The sequence below is a fragment of the Schistocerca cancellata genome, chromosome 5, assembly GCF_023864275.1.
Source record: "Schistocerca cancellata isolate TAMUIC-IGC-003103 chromosome 5, iqSchCanc2.1, whole genome shotgun sequence".
In the NCBI taxonomy this organism is placed as follows: Eukaryota; Metazoa; Arthropoda; class Insecta; order Orthoptera; family Acrididae; genus Schistocerca; species Schistocerca cancellata.
In genome coordinates, this window is record NC_064630.1 from 258,278,248 (window position 1) to 258,298,826 (window position 20,579).

At 42.7% G+C, this 20,579-nt stretch overlaps 1 protein-coding gene across 1 annotated transcript in view; it reads left to right on the forward strand.

The window, feature by feature from the left end:
* Positions 1 to 20,579, forward strand: part of LOC126187926 (glycosyltransferase 25 family member) — an 861,577-nt gene that overhangs the window by 222,157 nt on the left and 618,841 nt on the right. The gene's annotated exons all lie outside the window — the stretch shown is intronic.

Genomic DNA, 20,579 nt, shown 5'->3' on the forward strand with positions numbered 1-20,579 from the left:
ATATCAGTGTGCTAAATTCTTGGCAAAGTATAATAAGTAACCGTGGTGAAATGTATAATGTTGTGTGTATTGCAGTGAAGTCATACCAGTTGCCACCTGCTATGAATAATGTACACTGTATTTGCGATATGCGCATGACCGTATCGATAAATAAATGTTATTTCATCACGATTCATAATTATATCTCTATTACACACTATTATGCAAAATTTAAGGACGAAAGTGACCTCTGCATGTTCTGTTACTGCCAAGTAACATACCTCAATCAAGCTTGGAACACACATAGAAAGAACTGCTACGGTATAGCACAGAATAAAACTGAAAGATATACGGAATGACACGAACAGAAATGATACTTTTGTTCAAGGACAATAGTTACACTGAAGTCACCAGATTTATGATGGTACCCTGGACATTACAAAAGGCGAGAAATGGTTCGTAATAGAGTTCATGATCATCAGGGATGACAGTGCAGACTCTGCAAAGTGTTCGCATGCCGGCCACAAGGTTGGTAAGAAGTTATTGTTATAGGGCGTTCCATTCCTCCACTAGTGCGGTTGACAACTGGAGGACTTACCCTTAAACGGCGAGAGGTGGGAACACTTAATGTACCCAGGGACACTGTCAAATATAATAGTCATTGTGTTGCATGTGTTATGGTGTTGGAAGGCACTATTCCATGGGCGTATTGACGTCCACAGCTTTGAACTTGGTACACTCACGGGTTACGTTATTGTGAAAATGTTCTTCTCCTTGTGCGTGTTCTCAGAGCTGTATTCCGCCCTGACTTCATTTTTATGGATAACAGTGCGCGACTGCATCGGATAACGCAGGTGGAGTAGTACTTGGAATGACAAGTGGACTGACTGCCCGTTTTCACCACCAAACTCCCATCGAGCACTTTAGGTGTGCGTTGGGGAAACGTATTGTAGCACATCCGTCCGCACCAACGAGGACCCAGCCCTTGGCCGGCCAGGGTGGCCGAGCGGTTCTAGGCGCTGCAGTCTGGAACCACGCGAGATGTTAAGTCCCATAGTCCTCAGAGCCATTTGAGCCAACCCAGCCCTTGTCAGCTGCGCTGGTGGCGGAATGAAATTCCCTACCACGATCTTGTGGCCAGCATGGGAGCAATTTGCAGAGCATGTATTGCTGTCCATGGGGATCACACACCTTATTAAGAATCATGTCCGACCGTTTGTAATATACAGAGGATCACCATAAATGGTGGTAGCTTCAGTATAATTATTATCTTCGAATAAAAGTGTCATTTCGGTTCGTCTCATTGCCTGTTTGTTTCAGTCATCTTGTGTACTGTATTATACTTCAGTAGTTCTTTCTATGTTGGCAGTGACACATCATGCGAAAGTTACTTTCGCCCTCAAGTTTTGCACAACGATGTACATTGCCAAGAATATACCACAGCTTTTATCATTATTGTTATCGTTGTTCCTTTACAGGAAACGACATTACTTGAGCAGTAAAAGTGTTTGGTGGTTGATTAGGGAAAAAAATTGAAACTAAAACTGAGACTTGAGCGCACTATATACAGACTTCTAGTCTTGATGGGTGGCGCTCTCCTACGTTACTCAGCAGCCTCATGAAAGTTGAAAAGATCACCGTAGTAAAGGAGCGTTTGTTACATCTAACTGTTGCACGTATGAGTCTCGTACACATCTTTAGGAGCCAGGTGCGGAGAGGAATTTCACGGCAGGAGGAGACGCCGCGCTCTACATTATCTCCTGTGACATTCTCCTACCCAGAGAATGATAGTGCCAAAACTGAGAGAAGTAGTGAGATTAAATTATCAGTAGCTGATACATATTTCAGATTTATTACAAACGTCGTTGACGGCTTTGGGAGTAGCAGACATGCTGATATGAAGTTGATGAGGCATAGGAGGGAAATATGTGGAACGCCATGTCAAACCAACGAGAAGAAACCAATGAGAAGACTATATTCCAGTGATTGGTCTCACTAGGATGTTCCGATCGATCAATATTTGACACAAAACGTGGCTGCCGGCAGTTGTGGACCAAACTCATGGATCTGTATCTTCACTGCGCGACGTTTATCATTAGGCCACGTTCAGATACAGCGCTATAACAGCTCGAGTGGGAAACAACACTTGCCCTGGAAATTTCCATATCATACAACGTTGCCAGATCATGCAGATGGTTGGACTTGGAATTCTGTTTCGTTGCCGCCTTAGGTGGACAACTCAGTCTCTGTAGCAGCCGACCGTTGGCCGGGTTTTGTGAGACTATACGTAGTCAGTGAACGGATCGAAACATTCCAGTCAATCTGTCGTGGATCCGTCTGGCACTGAAATTGTGGAGGGCACAAAGAAAGCAGGAATATTAAATTCTGAAATTGAAAATGTATTTACGCTTAAGGATAATACTATATTAATATATCACTACTGCACAGACTAATAAATGAGAGTAGTTAGTATTAGCATTCTTAGCATTAAAAACAGCTAAGACTATTTAAAGCCAACAAGGAATCGACCCCTGTCGGAATTCCGGTTTTATTTCACACGAAAATGCTTGTAATTAGCTTCTTTGGTGGAGGGGGAACTAGCTTCAGTCGACGAGTTACCAAAGACGCAGGAAAATCCACTCATCTGAAACACAGCTTGCTTTATTCATACATCGCCTCTTGCACATAACAGGTACAAATGATCAGGTATACTCCAACGTCTTATATTGTCCAACTTCTAGATAAGCAGAAAGCGTTAGACACCGTGCCACATAGTCGATATCTAATTGAGGACACTTGGTTGACGATATATGCAAGTTCACAGAGGCTTTTTGCAGATGATGCTGTTGTGTATCGAGAGGTTGTAACAATGGAAAATTGTACTGAAATGCAGGAGGATCTGCAGCGAATTGACGCATGGTGCAGTGAATGGCAATTCAATCTCAATGTAGAAAAGTGTAATGTGCTGCGAATACATAGAAAGATAGATCTCTTATCATTTAGCTACAAAATAGCAGGTCAGCAACTGGAAGCAGTTAATTCCATAAATTACCTGGGAGTACGCATTAGGAGTGATTTAAAATGGAATGATCATATAAAGTTGATCGTCGGTAAAGCAGATGCCAGACTGAGATTCATTGGAAGAATCCTAAGGAAATGCAATCCGAAAACAAAGGAAGTAGGTTACAGTACGCTTGTTCGCCCACTGCTTGAATACTGCTCAGCAGTGTGGGATCCGTACCAGATAGGGTTGATACAAGAGTTAGAGAAGATCCAACGGAGAGCAGCGCGCTTCTTTACAGGATCATTTAGTAATCGCGAAAGCGTTACAGAGATGATAGACAAACTCCAGTGGAAGACTCTGCAGGAGAGACGCTCAGTAGCTCGGTACGGGCTTTTGTTAAAGTTTCGAGAACATACCTTCACCGAAGAGTCAGGTAGTATATTGCTCCCTCCTACGTATATCTCGCGAAGAGACCATGAGGATAAAATCAGAGAGATTAGAGCCCACACAGAAGCATACCGACAATCCTTCTTTCCACGAACAATACGAGACTCGAATAGAAGGGAGAACCGATAGAGGTTCTCAGGGTACCCTCCGCCACACACCGTCAGGTGGCTTGCGGCGTATGGATGTGGATGTAGATGTTTAGGTCTGATCGTAAGTCATATTCGGATACCCTAATGGTAAGGTGACCGCTCGCTGTAAGTGGGACAGTCGGGTTCGAATTCTGGTCTGGTCCAAATTTTCATTGTCGTCATTCCATTATACAGATGATGATTGTCCATATTCGCAAATGCTGTTGTCTACAAGAAAAGATTGTTTTTGAAAAATTTTAAGTAATCGCATAGAGACTTTGACAAAATTTCCTCTTGGTGTAATCCATGGAAAATGTATAAAGCCTACAACAAAGAGAAAGAACCCGATATTGGTACGGAGCCATGCACTGTTAAGTAGCTTGCGGATTGAATGTATACATGTAGATGTGTGTGTATGAAAGAAAAATGCTTTTCATTATAACTTTGCATATTACCAGTCGTATTCGATAAGCTATTAGAATTTTTATATACCTTTGAGATTTATTCTCAGTTATCTTTTGATCTCGGATCTTTTTTTTTGCGGATCAAACAATGACCTAAAAGCGATTGAGTTATTCGCTATTTCAGTACTGTCTGTAATTTGTATTGGACTGTCAGTTTAATAGTTGTTTCAGTATTGTGAGCGTTCATGAATATCAAAGTAAACGTGTAGCCTCAAAACGACTAATTTAATTACAGAATGTTCAAAAGCGTGAATTGGTTGCAGTCTATTGGTATACTACAATCAAAACGGCTAAAATTAGATGCAAGTGCTCGAAACCAGGTCGCCAATAATGATTGTGCAAACTCAGAGTTTGTGAAGAAGGGCGAAAAAACGGTATACTAGTCCACTAGCAGCCGGATGTTTTGATTGTTACAGAGCTTTTATATCTACGCTCTTAGCTTAGCAGCTGTTGTAAGGGGATTTTCTAAACGATACAGTGTCAAAATTTAAGGCTGAATTTTAATTATCACGAGGGCATGTTGGAAAGTAATTCCTCCGAATTTATGTGAAAACACTTAAAAGCTTTTCAAGTAAATCAAATGTCATTAACATTTTCTATCTTTATTCTTCATATATTTATTTTTCATCATAGTCATCCTGACGACGAACGCATTTCTCCCAACGAGAGATCACTTTGTTGATCCGTGACTTTAAAATTTGCGTTGCCATACCTAAACTGACTGCCACAATTCTCGTATCCTGGCAGCCGATAAGAAAACAACTTGCCCCAGCTATCAGGCGAGATAAATATTGATGGGATATCCTATTAATATTCTACCCAGTTTCAAATCGTGGAGAAGGCATGGACTACTACCTTACTTGCAGGGAGCCATGATGTAAATGATCACTGGGGAAAGGTGGCAGTAATGGCAGCATTAATAAATAACATAGTTAGGAATAAACAAAGATATGTTCTGCAATCAGTGCAGAACGAGGTACTCTTAACAGAAGTCAGCCCCCTGTGTCATAGAACATTCATAGAACAGCTTACACGAGGGTTGCCACTTCAATAGTGGCAACTATTTACTTACAGCTTGTACAAAGTAGATACGTGTTCCAAAGTTTTACTGACCTTTAAAGTAGTCACCAGCATTGCGTATAACCCGTTGCCGTCGATGTGGAAGTCGTAGGATACTCTTAGCAGTACCAGTTGTGTTGACAGTTCGAGCGGCGCGGTGTAATGCCCGACGAATTTGTAGCAGTTATGAAGCAAAGTGTTTCCTTCAGTTTAGAAATCGAGTTGAACTCACGATGGCTTAAGTCAGGGGAGTGCAGTAGGTGGTATAGCACATAGCAGCCACATCAGTCAGACAAATCAATAACAGCTTGCACTGTACGTGCTTGAGCATTGTCCTGCAAAATGATGGTCAGGTCCTGCAGAAAGTGTCATCACTTCTGTCTCTATGCTGTTCATTTTTGGAACAAAACCTACGACCAGCTTAGAGACAGAAGTAATGAAGCTTTCTGCAGGATCTGACCATTGCTTTGTAGAACAATGCTCAAGCACGTACAGTGCAACCTGTAACTGATTTGTTGGACTGATGGGGCTGATAAATGCTATAGCACCCACTGCACTCCTCTGACTTAAGCCCTCGTGAGTTCAACTCGATTTCTGAACTGAAAGAAACAGTTCACGGCATTTGCTTCAGAACTGCTACAAATTCGTCGGGCAATACACCGCTCCGCTCAAACTATCAGCACAACTGCCACTGCTAAGAAATGGCTCTGAGCACTATGGGACTTAACATCTGTGGTCATCAGTCCCCTAGAACTTAGAACTACACTCCTGGAAATTGAAATAAGAAGACCGTGAATTCATTGTCCCAGGAAGGGGAAACTTTATTGACACATTCCTGGGGTCAGATACATCACATGATCACACTGACAGAACCACAGGCACATAGACACAGGCAACAGAGCATGCACAATGTCGGCACTAGTACAGTGTATATCCACCTTTCGCAGCAATGCAGGCTGCTATTCTCCCATGGAGACGATCGTAGAGATGCTGGATGTAGTCCTGTGGAACGGCTTGCCATGCCATTTCCACCTGGCGCCTCAGTTGGACCAGCGTTCGTGCTGGACGTGCAGACCGCGTGAGACGACGCTTCATCCAGTCCCAAACATGCTCAATGGGGGACAGATCCGGAGATCTTGCTGGCCAGGGTAGTTGACTTACACCTTCTAGAGCACGTTGGGTGGCACGGGATACATGCGGACGTGCATTGTCCAGTTGGAACAGCAAGTTCCCTTGCCGGTCTAGGAATGGTAGAACGATGGGTTCGATGACGGTTTGGATGTACCGTGCACTATTCAGTGTCTCCTCGACGATCACCAGTGGTGTACGGCCAGTGTAGGAGATCGCTCCCCACACCATGATGCCGGGTGTTGGCCCTGTGTGCCTCGGTCGTATGCAGTCCTGATTGTGGCGCTCACCTGCACGGCGCCAAACACGCATACGACCATCATTGGCACCAAGGCAGAAGCGACTCTCATCGCTGAAGACGACACGTCTCCATTCGTCCCTCCATTCACGCCTGTCGCGACACCACTGGAGGCGGGCTGCACGATGTTGGGGCGTGAGCGGAAGACGGCCTAACGGTGTGCGGGACCGTAGCCCAGCTTCATGGAGACGGTTGCGAATGGTCCTCGCCGATACCCCAGGAGCAACAGTGTCCCTAATTTGCTGGGAAGTGGCGGTGCGGTCCCCTACGGCACTGCGTAGGATCCTACGGTCTTGGCGTGCATCCGTGCGTCGCTGCGGTCCGGTCCCAGGTCGACGGGCACGTGCACCTTCCGCCGACCACTGGCGACAACATCGATGTACTGTGGAGACCTCACGCCCCACGTGTTGAGCAATTCGGCGGTACGTCCACCCGGCCTCCCGCATGCCCACTATACGCCCTCGCTCAAAGTCCGTCAACTGCACATACGGTTCACGTCCACGCTGTCGCGGCATGCTACCAGTGTTAAAGACTGCGATGGAGCTCCGTATGCCACGGCAAACTGGCTGACACTGACGGCGGCGGTGCACAAATGCTGCGCAGCTAGCGCCATTCGACGGCCAACACCGCGGTTCCTGGTGTGTCCGCTGTGCCGTGCGTGTGATCATTGCTTGTACAGCCCTCTCGCAGTGTCCGGAGCAAGTATGGTGGGTCTGACACACCGGTGTCAATGTGTTCTTTTTTCCATTTCCAGGAGTGTACTTAAACCTAACCAACCTAAGGACATCACACACATCCTTGCCCGAGGCAGGATTCGAACCTGCGACTGTAACGGTCACGCGGTTCCAGATTGAAGCGCCTAGAACCGCACGGCCACACCGGCCGGCGCCACTGCTAAGAGTATCCTATAACTTCCGCATCGCTAACAACGGGTTATACACAATGATGGTGACTACTCTGATGGTCAGTAAAACTTTGAAACACGTGTCTATTTTGTATGAGCTGTACATAAATAGTTGCCAGTATTAAAGTTCCAACCCTCGTAGAAAGAGCATTGACCCATAACTACGTAACTTCAATGAAACACTTCAAAGAGAGAATACTGAACCACGAGATCTGGATTTAGCTAACAAAAAGGGCTACGTAACTTTAATGAAACACTTCGAAGAGAATACTGAACCACGAGATCTGGATTTAGCTAACAAAAAGGGGGTGAACCTTACGGTATGGCTGGCACTCCTGCTCTCCCGTAGTGTCGCGAAATAATCACGATCGCCAGACTGTCGAAACGACAGTCCGAGCGTCATTACTACACAGTGTCCGAAGTAACTAACAGCTGAATTGTACTGCAGCATGGCGGAGCATGCCTATAGCTAAGACGCAGTTGCGGCCGAGACGGTAGCTGGTGGTCCATCCCAGGACAAGTTGCAGAATGGCCCGGAGCGGCGATGCTCAGGGAATTTGTTAGCTGGCCGGCACCTCACACTCGTGTGCCTACGGCTGAAAATATTTTTGTGCCAACTTGATAGGCGGTCAGGAAGCTACATTATGCTTGCTAGACCATCGAGCTGGCCGCTTCCATTTTGCACGCCGTGGCCATATTAAACAAATGAAGGCAGCCGAAATATGTTTACAGATTTCAGTTCCTCTGAATGGAGGGAGTTGTTATCATAAAGTTTTTTCTCCCTCTAGATACTTTAATTCACGGTTGAATCTTTAGACATTACGAAATAGAACTTCTATGTAAAGAACTTCTATGTAAATTATGGATCCGCAGCGGTTGGGTCCTCGTCAGAAAGTCTCGAAACCTGTCATCTAACTTCATATGCATTAATTATTTCTCGGCTCATCCTTTGTTTCCGGCCTTGAGTGGCGTCTGATGCGTCATAAAATTTTTGACTTTGTTGATGGAGCCACAACCTCACCTCTGTTTCCATGGTTTCATTACTGTCAAAGTGAAATCGTCGAAGAAGTTCTTTAAGTTTAGGAAACAGACAAAAATCGGAAGCCAAGTCGGGACTATATGGAGGATGATCGATGACAGTAATCCCAAGGTATTGGATTGTTGCACATGTCGCAGCGCTCGTGTGTGGTCTGCCATTGTCAAGCTGAACCAGAAAGTTCTCCATGTGTGGCTTATTTTCTGCGGTTAGAAACTCGATTACCTCACACTGTTTGTCACGCACCGAGATAGTAACGTTACACACCGCCATATTAAACACTACGCTTCGGAGCGCTCTTGCAGCAGAAGGTTGCAACTGGCGCCTGCGAAGTTGAAAGTCGACTGACTGTGTAATACGCATGACATGTAATAAATACCTCAACCGATACTGAGAAAAAATTCGGAGGCATTACCTTTCAGCACGCCTTCGTACTCTTAGTTGCTATGGGAGCTGACCTCTATCTTTCTCGTATCCAGTCTCCAAGCGAGTGAGATGACCGCAGCTCGTGATCGTGCGGTAGCGTTCTCGCTTCCCGCGCCCGGGTTCCCAGGTTCGATTCCCGGCGGGGTCAGGGATTTTCTCTGCCTCGTGATGACTGGGTGTTGTGTGATGTCCTTAGGTTAGTTAGGTTTAAGTAGTTCTAAGTTCTAGGGGACTGATGACCATAGATGTTAAGTCCCATAGTGCTCAGAGCCATTTGAACCAAGCGAGTCAGATGGCGCAGAGCCAACGGGAGATACAGGAATCGTATGAGCGAGGGTGGTGGTTCGGATCTTCATTCAGCCGCACGGTTATGGTTTCTTAGCAAGAGCACAGCCGATTTTGTTCTCCAATCCAAGCCTTTCTTTCGTCTCCAATGACATCTCTATCGAGTGGATGTTAAACCATAATCTTCCCTACAATTGTGGTAACTTTAAAGATATTGTTTTGTGCAAACGATGCTTACAATAATCTTACCGCTTAATGCTTCATGTGGTACGAATAAAACAGCACGAGTTTATTTCCGTATCTTATGGTCATCCAGAGATAAATGGTACTTTCAAATCCTTCACTTCTTCCAATATTTTTCTATATTTTCACCCTTTTTTCCCTCAGACAAACGATACCTGTTCTCTTACATCTTCAGCCTACTAATTTTTGAATTTATTAGCGCTTTAGTGGTGAAGGCATTTATTTTTGCTGTTTCTCCTCTTTGATGTGAATCTTTTTTAACTGATCAGTTCCGTATGGTTAAATTACAGGAGATGGTTCAAATGGCTCTGAGCACTATGGGACTCAACATCTTAGGTCATAAGTCCCCTAGAACTTAGAACTACTTAAACCTAACTAACCTAAGGACATCACACACACCCATGCCCGAGGCAGGATTCGAACCTGCGACCGTAGCAGTCCCGCGGTTCCGGACTGCAGCGCCAGAACCGCTAGACCACCGCGGCCGGCAAATTACAGGAGAATATGGGCTTGGGGCAAGGAACAAGAAAGGAGAAAGACTAATTGAGTTCTGTCATAAATTTCACCTACGATTAGCGAATACTCTGTTCACGAATCACAAGAGGAGGAGGTATATTTGGAAAAGGTTGGGTGATACGGTAAGCTTTCGGGTAGATAACATCAAGGTCCGACAGAGATTCTGAAATCAGATACTGGATTGTGAGGCTTACCCAGGAACAGATATAGATTAAGATCACGTTGTAGTAGTGATGAAGAGTAGGCTGAAGTTTAAGAGATTAGTCAGGAAGAATTAAAACGAAAAGAATTGGGATACGGAAGTACTAAGAATGAGGAGATATCCTAGACGTTCTCTGAGGCTATAGATACAGCGATAAGGTATAGCTCAGTAGGCAGTACATTTGAAAAGTACTACCATCTCTAAGAAAGGCAATCACAGAAGTTGGAAAGAAAAACGTAATTTCCAAGGAAGGTAACTGCGAAGAGACCGTGGGTAACAGAAGAAATAATTCAGTATATCGATGAAAGGAGGAAATACAAAAATGTTCCGGGAAACTCAGGAATAGAGAAATACAAGTCGCTGAGCAGGGAAATAAATAGGAAGTGTAGGGAATCTAAGAAGAAATAAGTTCATAAAAAACGTGAAGAGTCGGAACGACAGCCTAAACAACCTTGTGTGACGTTAAAAGCAAGGGTGGTAACATTAGGAATGCAACGCGAATTCCACTGTTAAATGCAGAGGAGAGAGCAGATAGGTGGAAGTACATTGAAGGCCTCCATGAGGGGAAAGATTTGTCTGATGTGATAGAAGAAGAAGAAGAAGAAGAAGAAGAAGAAGAAGAAGAGGGCTAAGCTATAGGATTAGACGAGTAATATACAACACGTACAAGAGCCAAGAGGGAATAATAAGAGTGGACGACCAAGAACGAAGTGTTCGGAATAAAAAGGGTGTAAGACATTGATGTAGTCTTTCGCCTCTAGTGTTTAACCTGTACATCGAAGAAAAATAATGGAAATAAAAGAAAGATTCAGGAGTGGCATTTAAATTCAAGATGAAAGGATATCAATCATAAAATTCGCTTGTGACGTTGCTATCTTGAGTGAGAGTTACATGATTTGATGAATGGAATGAACAGTCTAATGAGTACAGAATATGGACTGAGAGTACACCGAAGAAAGACGGAAGTAATGAGAAGTAGGAGAAATGAGAACAGCGAGAAACTTAACATTAGGATTGACGGTCACGAAGGCAGCAAAATAACCAACTACGGACGGAGCAAGGAGGACATCAAAAGCAGTCTAGCAATGGCAAAAAGGATATTCCTGGTCAAGAGAAGTCTGCTAGTAGCAAATGTAGGCCTTAATTTGAGGAAGAAATTTCTGAGAATGTACGTTTGGAGCACCGCATTGTTTGGCAGTGAAACATGGACTGTTGGAAAATCGAAACAGAAGAGAATCGAAGAATTTGAGATGTGATGCTACAGACGAAAGTTGAGATTTGGTGGCGTGATAAGGTAAGGAATGAGGAGGTTCTGCGCAGTATCGGAGAGGAAAGGAATATGTGGAAAGCACTGATAATTAGAAGGGACAGGATGATAGGACATCTGTTAAGACATCAGGGATTGGCTTCCATGGTACTACAGGGAGCTGTAGAGGGCAAAAACTGTAGAAGAAGAGAGATATTGGAATACATCCAGCAAATTATTGTGGACGTGGGTAGCAAGTGCTACTCTCAGTTGAAGAGGTTGGCACAGGAGAGGAATTCGTGCCGGGCCGCATCAAACCAGTCAGAAAGCTGATGGCAAAAAAAGGTCAAATTCATTTCCTGATATACTTGAAGATCTATCTTATTAGTCTATTGTCTTTCATTGTGTTATTTATTATATGCCTTGACAGTCGGGCACGACGGTGTACCGTTAAACCGAAAGGTACGGGATTGAGTCCCGGTTGAACAGCGGAATTTTGCAGTTGGCCTTCAACTTAGCTATACCAGGAACGACATGTAGTTCGGAAACAAACGTGAAACTTTTAGTCGCTTTCCCTAGGTAGGCTTATCGGGGTTGGTTACGAAAACACAAGTCGCCAAAGTGGCGTCCAGTCCAAAGACTTACAGGAGGTCGTTTGAGCCATTCACACTGTCGTCGTCGTCGTCGTCGTCACCATCATCATCATCATCATCAGCATCATCATCACCAACAACGTTTTGACGTATTTCATCACTACTTTTAAAATTACGTGCTTGTGTGCTTCTTATTCGATCTAAAATTTTGCTCATAACTCTTATGTTGAGTACCTCTCCTTCGTCCTGTTTTTTGTTCACTGCTAGGCATTCGCTTGCTTCGAGACGTGGTTTCACTACCTTATTATAATGCATTGTTGTGTTTCTCGATATGCACTTTTTATAATGGACGATCAAACAGTTGCCGTTTGAGGGTGTTGCTGCAGCGTATATGCAACGTAGCGCCACTCCGATGCGGGTATGTAAGCACAGACAAGTAGGCAAGAGATTAGTTTTGCGTTTATGTCTTTCTGGCGTGTATAGGTAAATACGGGCGCGTGAGCTATGGCGATGGTATTAACAAATGCATCGAAACAGGACCAATGTGCTGTTAATCTTTCCTTGGCTACCGAAGGAAAAACATCGATAGGTATCAATCGGAGAATGAAAGATGTGTATGGAGTAGTGGGTCGTCGGAAACCGCCTTTGCAAAATCGTACTGGATGCTGCTGCTTCGTGATAACGCGCGTACCCATACCGCAAATGTAACGCAGAAGTTACGCCAACTCAAGAGGAAGACACTCGAGTACACGCCCTACACTCATGATCTCCCTCTATGAGATTATCGCCGGCCGCGGTGGTCTAGCGGTTCTGGCGCTGCAGTCCGGAACCGCAGGACTGCTACGGTCGCAGGTTCGAATCCTGCCTCGGGCATGGGTGTGTGTGATGTCCTTAGGTTAGTCAGATTTAAGTAGTTCTAAGTTCTAGGGGACTTATGACCTAAGATGTTGAGTCCCATAGTGCTCAGAGCCATTTGAACCATTTTTTATGAGATTATCACGCTTTGGGATGAGGATGTGCAACAGGCATTTACGGACGTCTTCACGCAACAGGACACGGTGTTTTAGGAAACGGGTATCTTTAATCCATTGCTCATTCATACAAGAAGAAATGTAGACAGCTGCTAATTACATAGAAAGTTGAGCACCCCAATCCAGGCCCTCAATATTGCATCGCATAGCAGCGTTAGGCCCTCGTTTTCCCTACGTCGTTACATGGTACCGTGTAACCTGAGTGTGAAGGGTGTTGTGTGTAATAAATGTGCTAAGAACTATCTTAATTTTGCAGTTTAAATGGACAGCAGTGTAATAGGAAATATATGTACGTTAGGGCAGAAGAATAAAGAGATATACATGCAGAAGTCCCACGCACGGGAAAAAGTATTCGTTGAGTCTGTTTGGGATTCTAATAGGATCAACACAACAAAGAGTATGTTGCTTAGGAACACAAAATGAACACTGTCGGAAGCGAGCATAAATTTAGGTTGTGACTGAAGAACGTAATAACCTGTTACAAGACACTGCTAAATATAGGTTGACTGCAGTTGTTTTTTTCCTTTTTCTTTTTGTACGAGCTTATGGGGCTTGTAACAGTCTGCTTGCAGAAGCTAATCTTTCGTGTTTTGAGCAGACGCTTCCACGTGGTGTATATTTTAAGGCAATGGACACCTAAATCTCAAGGAGCGGATTTCGTAACCCAAGCCGACAAGCCAAATTGTATCTTTTTTCGTATTCTGTCTACATCATTTAAGGCGAAAGCCGAGATGACTATTGAAAAGTGATGGCTGATTTACTTCCCATTCCGTGTCAAATCCGAGCCAATGCTGTATCTCTCCTCTCCTTTTATTTTTATTCGACGACGTCATTTGTACTCTATGTGACATTAAACATTAGAATTGCTTGTAGAGAGCCGTCCAAATAACAGACACCAGTAATAGTAGCAATAATATAAAGAACAGGTACGATGTTGGATTTCGTACCATTTTCCTTGCGGGAGAGAGGGCAGAGTCTTGCTTCCTAACCAGATACTTAATTTACTTTGACGTTTCGCTGATTCGTGGCTTGATACAAGGGCGCTACTTTTGCTGAGCAGTGGTCTCGCAGTCAGACCGAGTGACTGACTGTTCCCCTTGGTGAGCGCAGTCCAGCGTGCACAAAGCCCGTGCACTCAGCCTGAGTGGGCGTGGTGGCTCCCCGGTCTCGGGGGAAGTCCCCTACTCTCGTCTTCCGTCAAGCGCTTCGCGACGGGTGTTCCAGGCAGGCAGGCAGGCAAACTTTACCATTAGGCACCGAGTGAGGTGGCGTCGTGGTAGCAGGCTGCACTCCGATTTAAGAGCAGTCAGATCATTACTCCTAACGACAGTACTAATAAGCCTTTCGTTTTTCTGTACCTGACTTCCTATGAATACCTCTATGCCCAGTTCAGTATTTCAACGGTTAATTCCCCCTCCCGTCCTTGCTCCTGTCATATTTATAGAAGCAGAAAACTGTTATTAGATAAAATTCAAATCAATAGTAAAACCATATGACGTTCTAGGACTTTAGCACAACCAGACCACAACACAGTTGTCACTACCTCTCTCCTTTAAGCCAAGATTTGGCTCAGATACGCCTGCTAATCCTACATATCTGACAACTACGACATGAAGAAGGGAATATTAGGGTTTAACGTTCCATCGAACAATAGAGGTAGTCTGCCTACCACCTGCTTTACCTGTGAGTGAGTCTATGTGATCATTCCATTCGGGGGACAACGGAAAGGAAATCGGCTGTGCCCTTTAAGGCGGTTTAGGTAAACGATGGAAAATTTAAAGTTCGAAGGTTGAAAGGTTATTTGAACCGTCGTCTTCCAGAATAGTAGCCCCGGCGGAGGTTCCAGTCCTCCCTCGGGCATGGGTGTGTGTGTGTTTGTCCTTAGGATAATTTAGGTTAAGTAGTGTGTAAGCTTAGGGACTGATGACCTTAGCAGTTAAGTCCCATAAGATTTCACACACATTTGAACATTTGAACAATATGAGTCCAGTGTTTGGCCAACGGGCAGTGAGAAATCGTTGTGTTCCTCGAGGCCTCAGCTGACAGGGAACTGTCGGCAAAATAATGGTTATGACTCGAGCCCAGTCTGTAATGGCATTCAGTGCTATGAATTTTTCGCCATAAATAGAAGGTTAAAAATCTATACATAATGTTTGTGCTTACACGACGTAATATAGTGTGATTTCTGCGATGTGCTACTTCATCTTTGTTTCGCAGGTACACGAAGGACCTGGAATCACAGCCTGTGTAATAATAGTTGTAAGGCTGCAGATGCTATCTTGCCGACAGACGACTGTTCTACTTGAAGATATTGTCAGGCAAAAACTTCGACATGAACATCAGTTAAATGTGTCGATGGAGTATCTCTGTCATATATAACGTGGGCGTAATGTGAACTTCTGACTGGATTGGTCTAAAAGTTTTCCTGTACGCCAAGTGTTTTATAGACCACATCAAAGAATACAGCGTTTACAAAACTATTCGATATTCATTACTTATTTCTTACAGCTTTGCAAATAGCGTCAAGCACCGACACTATACAGCCAACTTGTACCGTGCAATGCAACCTTCCACATTGCGTTAAACCGAGAAAATGTGCCGAGCCCTTTCGATGCAAATAATTAACTCCGTAAAAGTGCTCACTAGTTTCACTGTATCGTAATAAGAACAAAACTATGATTGAAATTGAAGTGTTAAAGTACTTTATGGCAGTTAAAATCCAAAACTTGCGTCGTAGTCTCACCAGTGTGAACTCGCCTGGTTTTTAAAGTTTCGTCTTGTCTCTTTGGATTGTTAAAATTTAGTTCTTTCTAACACATTTATATCACTTTTTCTCATTGTATCATTGCGACGGGTTTTTGTGACGTATAACGCCCTGAGGTTAATTTTCGTAGCTTTTATGGCATCTGTGCCTGTCAAATATGGTATGTACCACTGCGTGTAAAATAGGCAAGAGCCCATAATTAACTCAACGTGAAGCTAGTTTGAGTGAACACACACGTGAATTTGTTTAAAAGAACATAACTCAAATTTTGTAAGGTAAAAGTTAGTAATTAAAAAATAATTGTGACTTAATGCTCGCAGGTATCAAATATTTTATATTTTTCTCTAAATTATTAATGAATGGACGTATATTTACATTAATCGGAAACAACGTTAGACAGCTATTATCATTTATTCAGCGCTATTAACGTATTTCTTCCCTTTTATTGCGCCTTAGAAACTGAAACATAGGGAGATAGGCTCATAATGAAATCATAGAATTCTTTTTCCTGTTGGCTATGAATGAAATTCTTTTACAGCACACAAATGTTCTTAAAGCTGATGTCGTATTTACTTTTTGGTCGAGAATAGGTAAATATTGCTGCCCCTGTACACAAAAAGCTGAACGCTTCAACCAAACTGCGACATTATCAACTTGTCCACATGGTCTGTCATCATTGCACCCAGTTAGTGTACTTGGAAAAGTGCTACATTTGGCGTCTGCCTCAAGCTATGTACGGAAAATACACTAAACTTAATTCTGGAATTCAGGCCCACTATCTTAACCACTGTGCTGTCACGCTAGGTAAATGTCTTTGACGAAAACCATAAACTGTCTTTTCGAAAACGATGTGCAATCCTTCGGAAAATCTGGAAAGTATTAGTTCTGTTCAATAGTTGGACTCGCAAGTATTTCCCTTGGCGGTTGAAGACGTTGACTTTTGCCTGGTATTTAATTCTTAAGAACGCCTGAATTCTTTCAGAAGTTACTAACAAATTAGCGGTCTCATAATGTGACGTGAAATCTGTCGGTAAGTGGCTAGTAGTTCTTGCTAGTTACGAAATTACTTGTTTCAGAATCAAATGTCGACACACTTTCTTCTGCTACCAAACTCTGCAAGTTCTTTGTTTCTTAGGAATATGTTTTCAGTATAGTATTATGTGGGCTGGGTACACAGCCTTCATGTAATTATGGAACATGTTCGTTTCTGTATTTTACTTATTACTTACTGAGATTGGTATTTCGAACATTAATTACCTTCAGGCAACTCGAAGCATGCTAAATTACCGTTATATACAGCGATTCGCAATAAAGAGAGTGTGTTCTATATAAAATACAAGAAACTAAGGAATAGTGATACTTACAAATCTCAAATGCAAAAGTACACACATGTATAAACACGCTTTCTATCCCAACATACAAGCGAATACAAGCGGTGTCAGCAACATACGGCTCAGAACGAAATATAAAACCAAACGAAAACTACGTATGGTGCAGTTTGACAGTTGGATTACAAATGTGGCACAGCCACACTTCGGAGACAACTTCAAAGAAAGTATCAAGGCAACGATAAAAACATAACAGACAAAGGCAGAGATAATTTCTCCTGCTTGCAACAAGGCGGAGCAGCGATTTGAACATTACGCCACTTCAATGTTAAAATATATACGTTTGTATTTAAAAACAAATGGAATAACAATGTAAAAAGAGAGCCCTGATAAGCGTGTGTTACTAGCGATAAACTGTTGGTACAAGTTTTAAAAAAATCGTCTCTGATGGTAACCTTAAAATCACTTGTGCATTTAGCCTTATGTGGTCTGTCGTGACATAACTACCAGTTTTTTATATTTTTATATTGTAGTAAATATTATGGCACGGTATTGTTGTCATCGTAGTGCCCAGCTGCAATATTTATTGTCCAACTGTCAAGTGGGACCATACGAACATGAGCAAATATTTCAGCATGACGGTTTTTGATCGGTTTTACGTCTACTTGTGTATTGTATGACATGAACACCATTCGTACCTGCTTGAATTTTATAGTAATGCCTATATTTACGCCTGCGTGATTTGTAAGCAGCACTCACTCACTGTTTCTGGTATTTTATATAGAACACCTACTCTTTGTGAACCATAAACAGATATGTGGAATGTTTCCAGTTGCCTGAAATTATGTTTTGACAGCCGTAAGCAGAAACGACTATGTTTAATAAACTATTCAGTGTGTCCTGCGTTAGATCCGCGTTATCTGTAATCAGAGCGAAGGCATCACAGAAATAACAAGTTCCAAAGGAAGATGGAAAAAAGGCGTAAGTCATCAAAGAAACCGCTGTTCTCAAAATTCGGAGTGACGCTGTTCTAATACGACCCAAGAAACATGTTATATTCTCCATATCATACGCCAAGTCTTGGCCACGTAGGTAAAAACAGAGAAATTTGGCCGTACGCTGAGACACCGACAGCGAACAAAAAATGCGACATGTTGCGAGGACAGCCTAACTGTATAGGCTGCAAGCACAACTTTTAAAGCCATGATCGAATCCTAGGTGATGTTTGACTGCAAAGACGTGAAACGTTCGCTCCTACAGCCAACCCAGACCTCTCATTCGTGGTGTCTGTGGTTATGTAGCAAGTGTAGTAAAATGCGAGATTGAAATCAATGTGTAAACATTAAAGAAACGGGAGAGTTCAAAAAGCAATGTCTGGAATAAGTTTCTGTTGGATGAAGACGAAACCACCAAGCCTGCTAGGTACGTGTCGTACATAAACTGCTGTACATTATTGCGTTTCCAATCGGGAACTATTTATTTAAAGAAACACGGCTGTAAGAAATCCCACACAGAAACAGCTCCTTCAGTGATCCCGGCAGTAATAAAAAATAATAGATCAACAATGTGTGTTGCAGTATGTGCTAAATATATGAGACCGTTTGATGCTATTTCAGGTGAAGGTTTCAAGGAACTAAACCTAGAATAAGCCGATCTAAGTGCACATTATGGTGAAGTCAGCGTCTTAGATGTAATTCCGCATCCATCCACTGTAAGTAGACATATCAGAGAACGGATTGATGCGATCCGCAGCCGTTGGTGCATTACTTGACGCTTATAGAACATACTTAAATACAGACTGTCCTCATGTTTATAATGTTTTATTTACAACTAATTCCCCGAATATTAAGAAGGTAGGAGTAAATACTGCAAAATAAGTAGAAGGAGGATAGCTGATTGGAAAATTTCGCTATACATATTGCATAATTGTTTTTTTCCTCGGTCTGAATTCCAGTACAATAAAAGATTTGAAAACGCACGGAAGTCTACTCTTGGCTGCCCATTGTATAGCACTTAGCCACACTTTCCATGAAGAAAGTTTCTTGTTAAATCCTGCCGTGAACATCGCAGCAACAATAAATACTGCAAAATGCATTTTACAGTACATGAAGATGGATGCTCTGCGCTCATCTTTGAAACAAGAGGTCAGCACGTGATGGAACAGCTTGTACACTGTGCCAAAATCCTTTCAAACTCAGTATTACGAATTTGCTCTTTTTCTGGCGGGAAAGAACTCCACTTACAGATTGCAGGGATATGATAATGAGCTTGCAGGAAGAGCAGGGGAATTTCTGAAACGATTTAAAGATGCTACAGATGAATGAGAAGGTGAAAAAGAACATGGAATCCTGTTAGTTCTTCCCAATGTTCACAGTGTCAATTACTTACTGCTGCGTCAAGTACGGCTTCATTATGATACGATGAAAGGACAGATTTGTATTTATGTAGCGTAATTTATGGGTTCTAACATACATGTATTTTTAACAGGAACTTCAAGGGGTTGAAAATCGAACCCCAACTTGCCTGTGTGAGAAGGTTGTAATTATTTCTAAACATAAAATTGATACGTTCCTCTGGTCGTGTTTCCGTGATGTCAATATTCTTGACATGAATGAAAAGCAGGAAATTCTTTGCAGTGTGGAACAAATGTGCCCAAGTTTATGTAGCCAAAACAAGCAATCACTAAAGTAATCGTTTTTGTATATTTGGTTTGATCCATTATTGAAATGAGGTCGCGGCTGTAAAAATCAGTGTTAAAATGTCAGGTCAACCACCTATTTAGTATGTAAACACTAGAATTAACCGTTTCGAAGATCAAGCCTTCATTTTCAGAATTAATGTATAAGAAACCTCTAATAGCAAACAACATAAAACAAACAAGAGTAATGAAAATATTGAATTAAAGTAGCTACTTCCCTCGCAGCCGTGTCTTCTTAAGATGTATATCCATATCATCGACAACTGTTAATATCGGTTAAAATGAAATGGCATGTGTTGCACATAAGCACCGGCCGGCTGAAAAGAACAGCCGTATGCCTGAAAAGTCTGTGTACCTTCCTGAAACCTATATCCCTCAGACAAATGAGGCGCTAGAAGTCATAAAAACAAACATGTTAAAGTCGTAAAAGCTATCTCAGCAAGAAATTGTCGAATTCATTTATCATCGAGAATTCGTTCGCAGATTAGTGATTATTCTTTTAACATTTAATTTTGAATGCAAAAAGACGGTCTGGCTACGGTCTCCGGTATATCTGGAACCGTAGCAGACTGTTCATCAATCATCTCCCGGAACACACCGTGGATAAGATTTTATATACAAGTGCTACGTAGACGATACGCTTCTTGTGATCGATGGCGGGGAAAAAGATTTTACCGAAATTATAAGTAAACGTAATGACCCACACGATAAAACTGAATTCACTGTAGAACATGAAAAAAGTAGTAAACTACAATTTCTCGGTTTAAATATTATGAAGCAACATGGCACATGCATTCCAA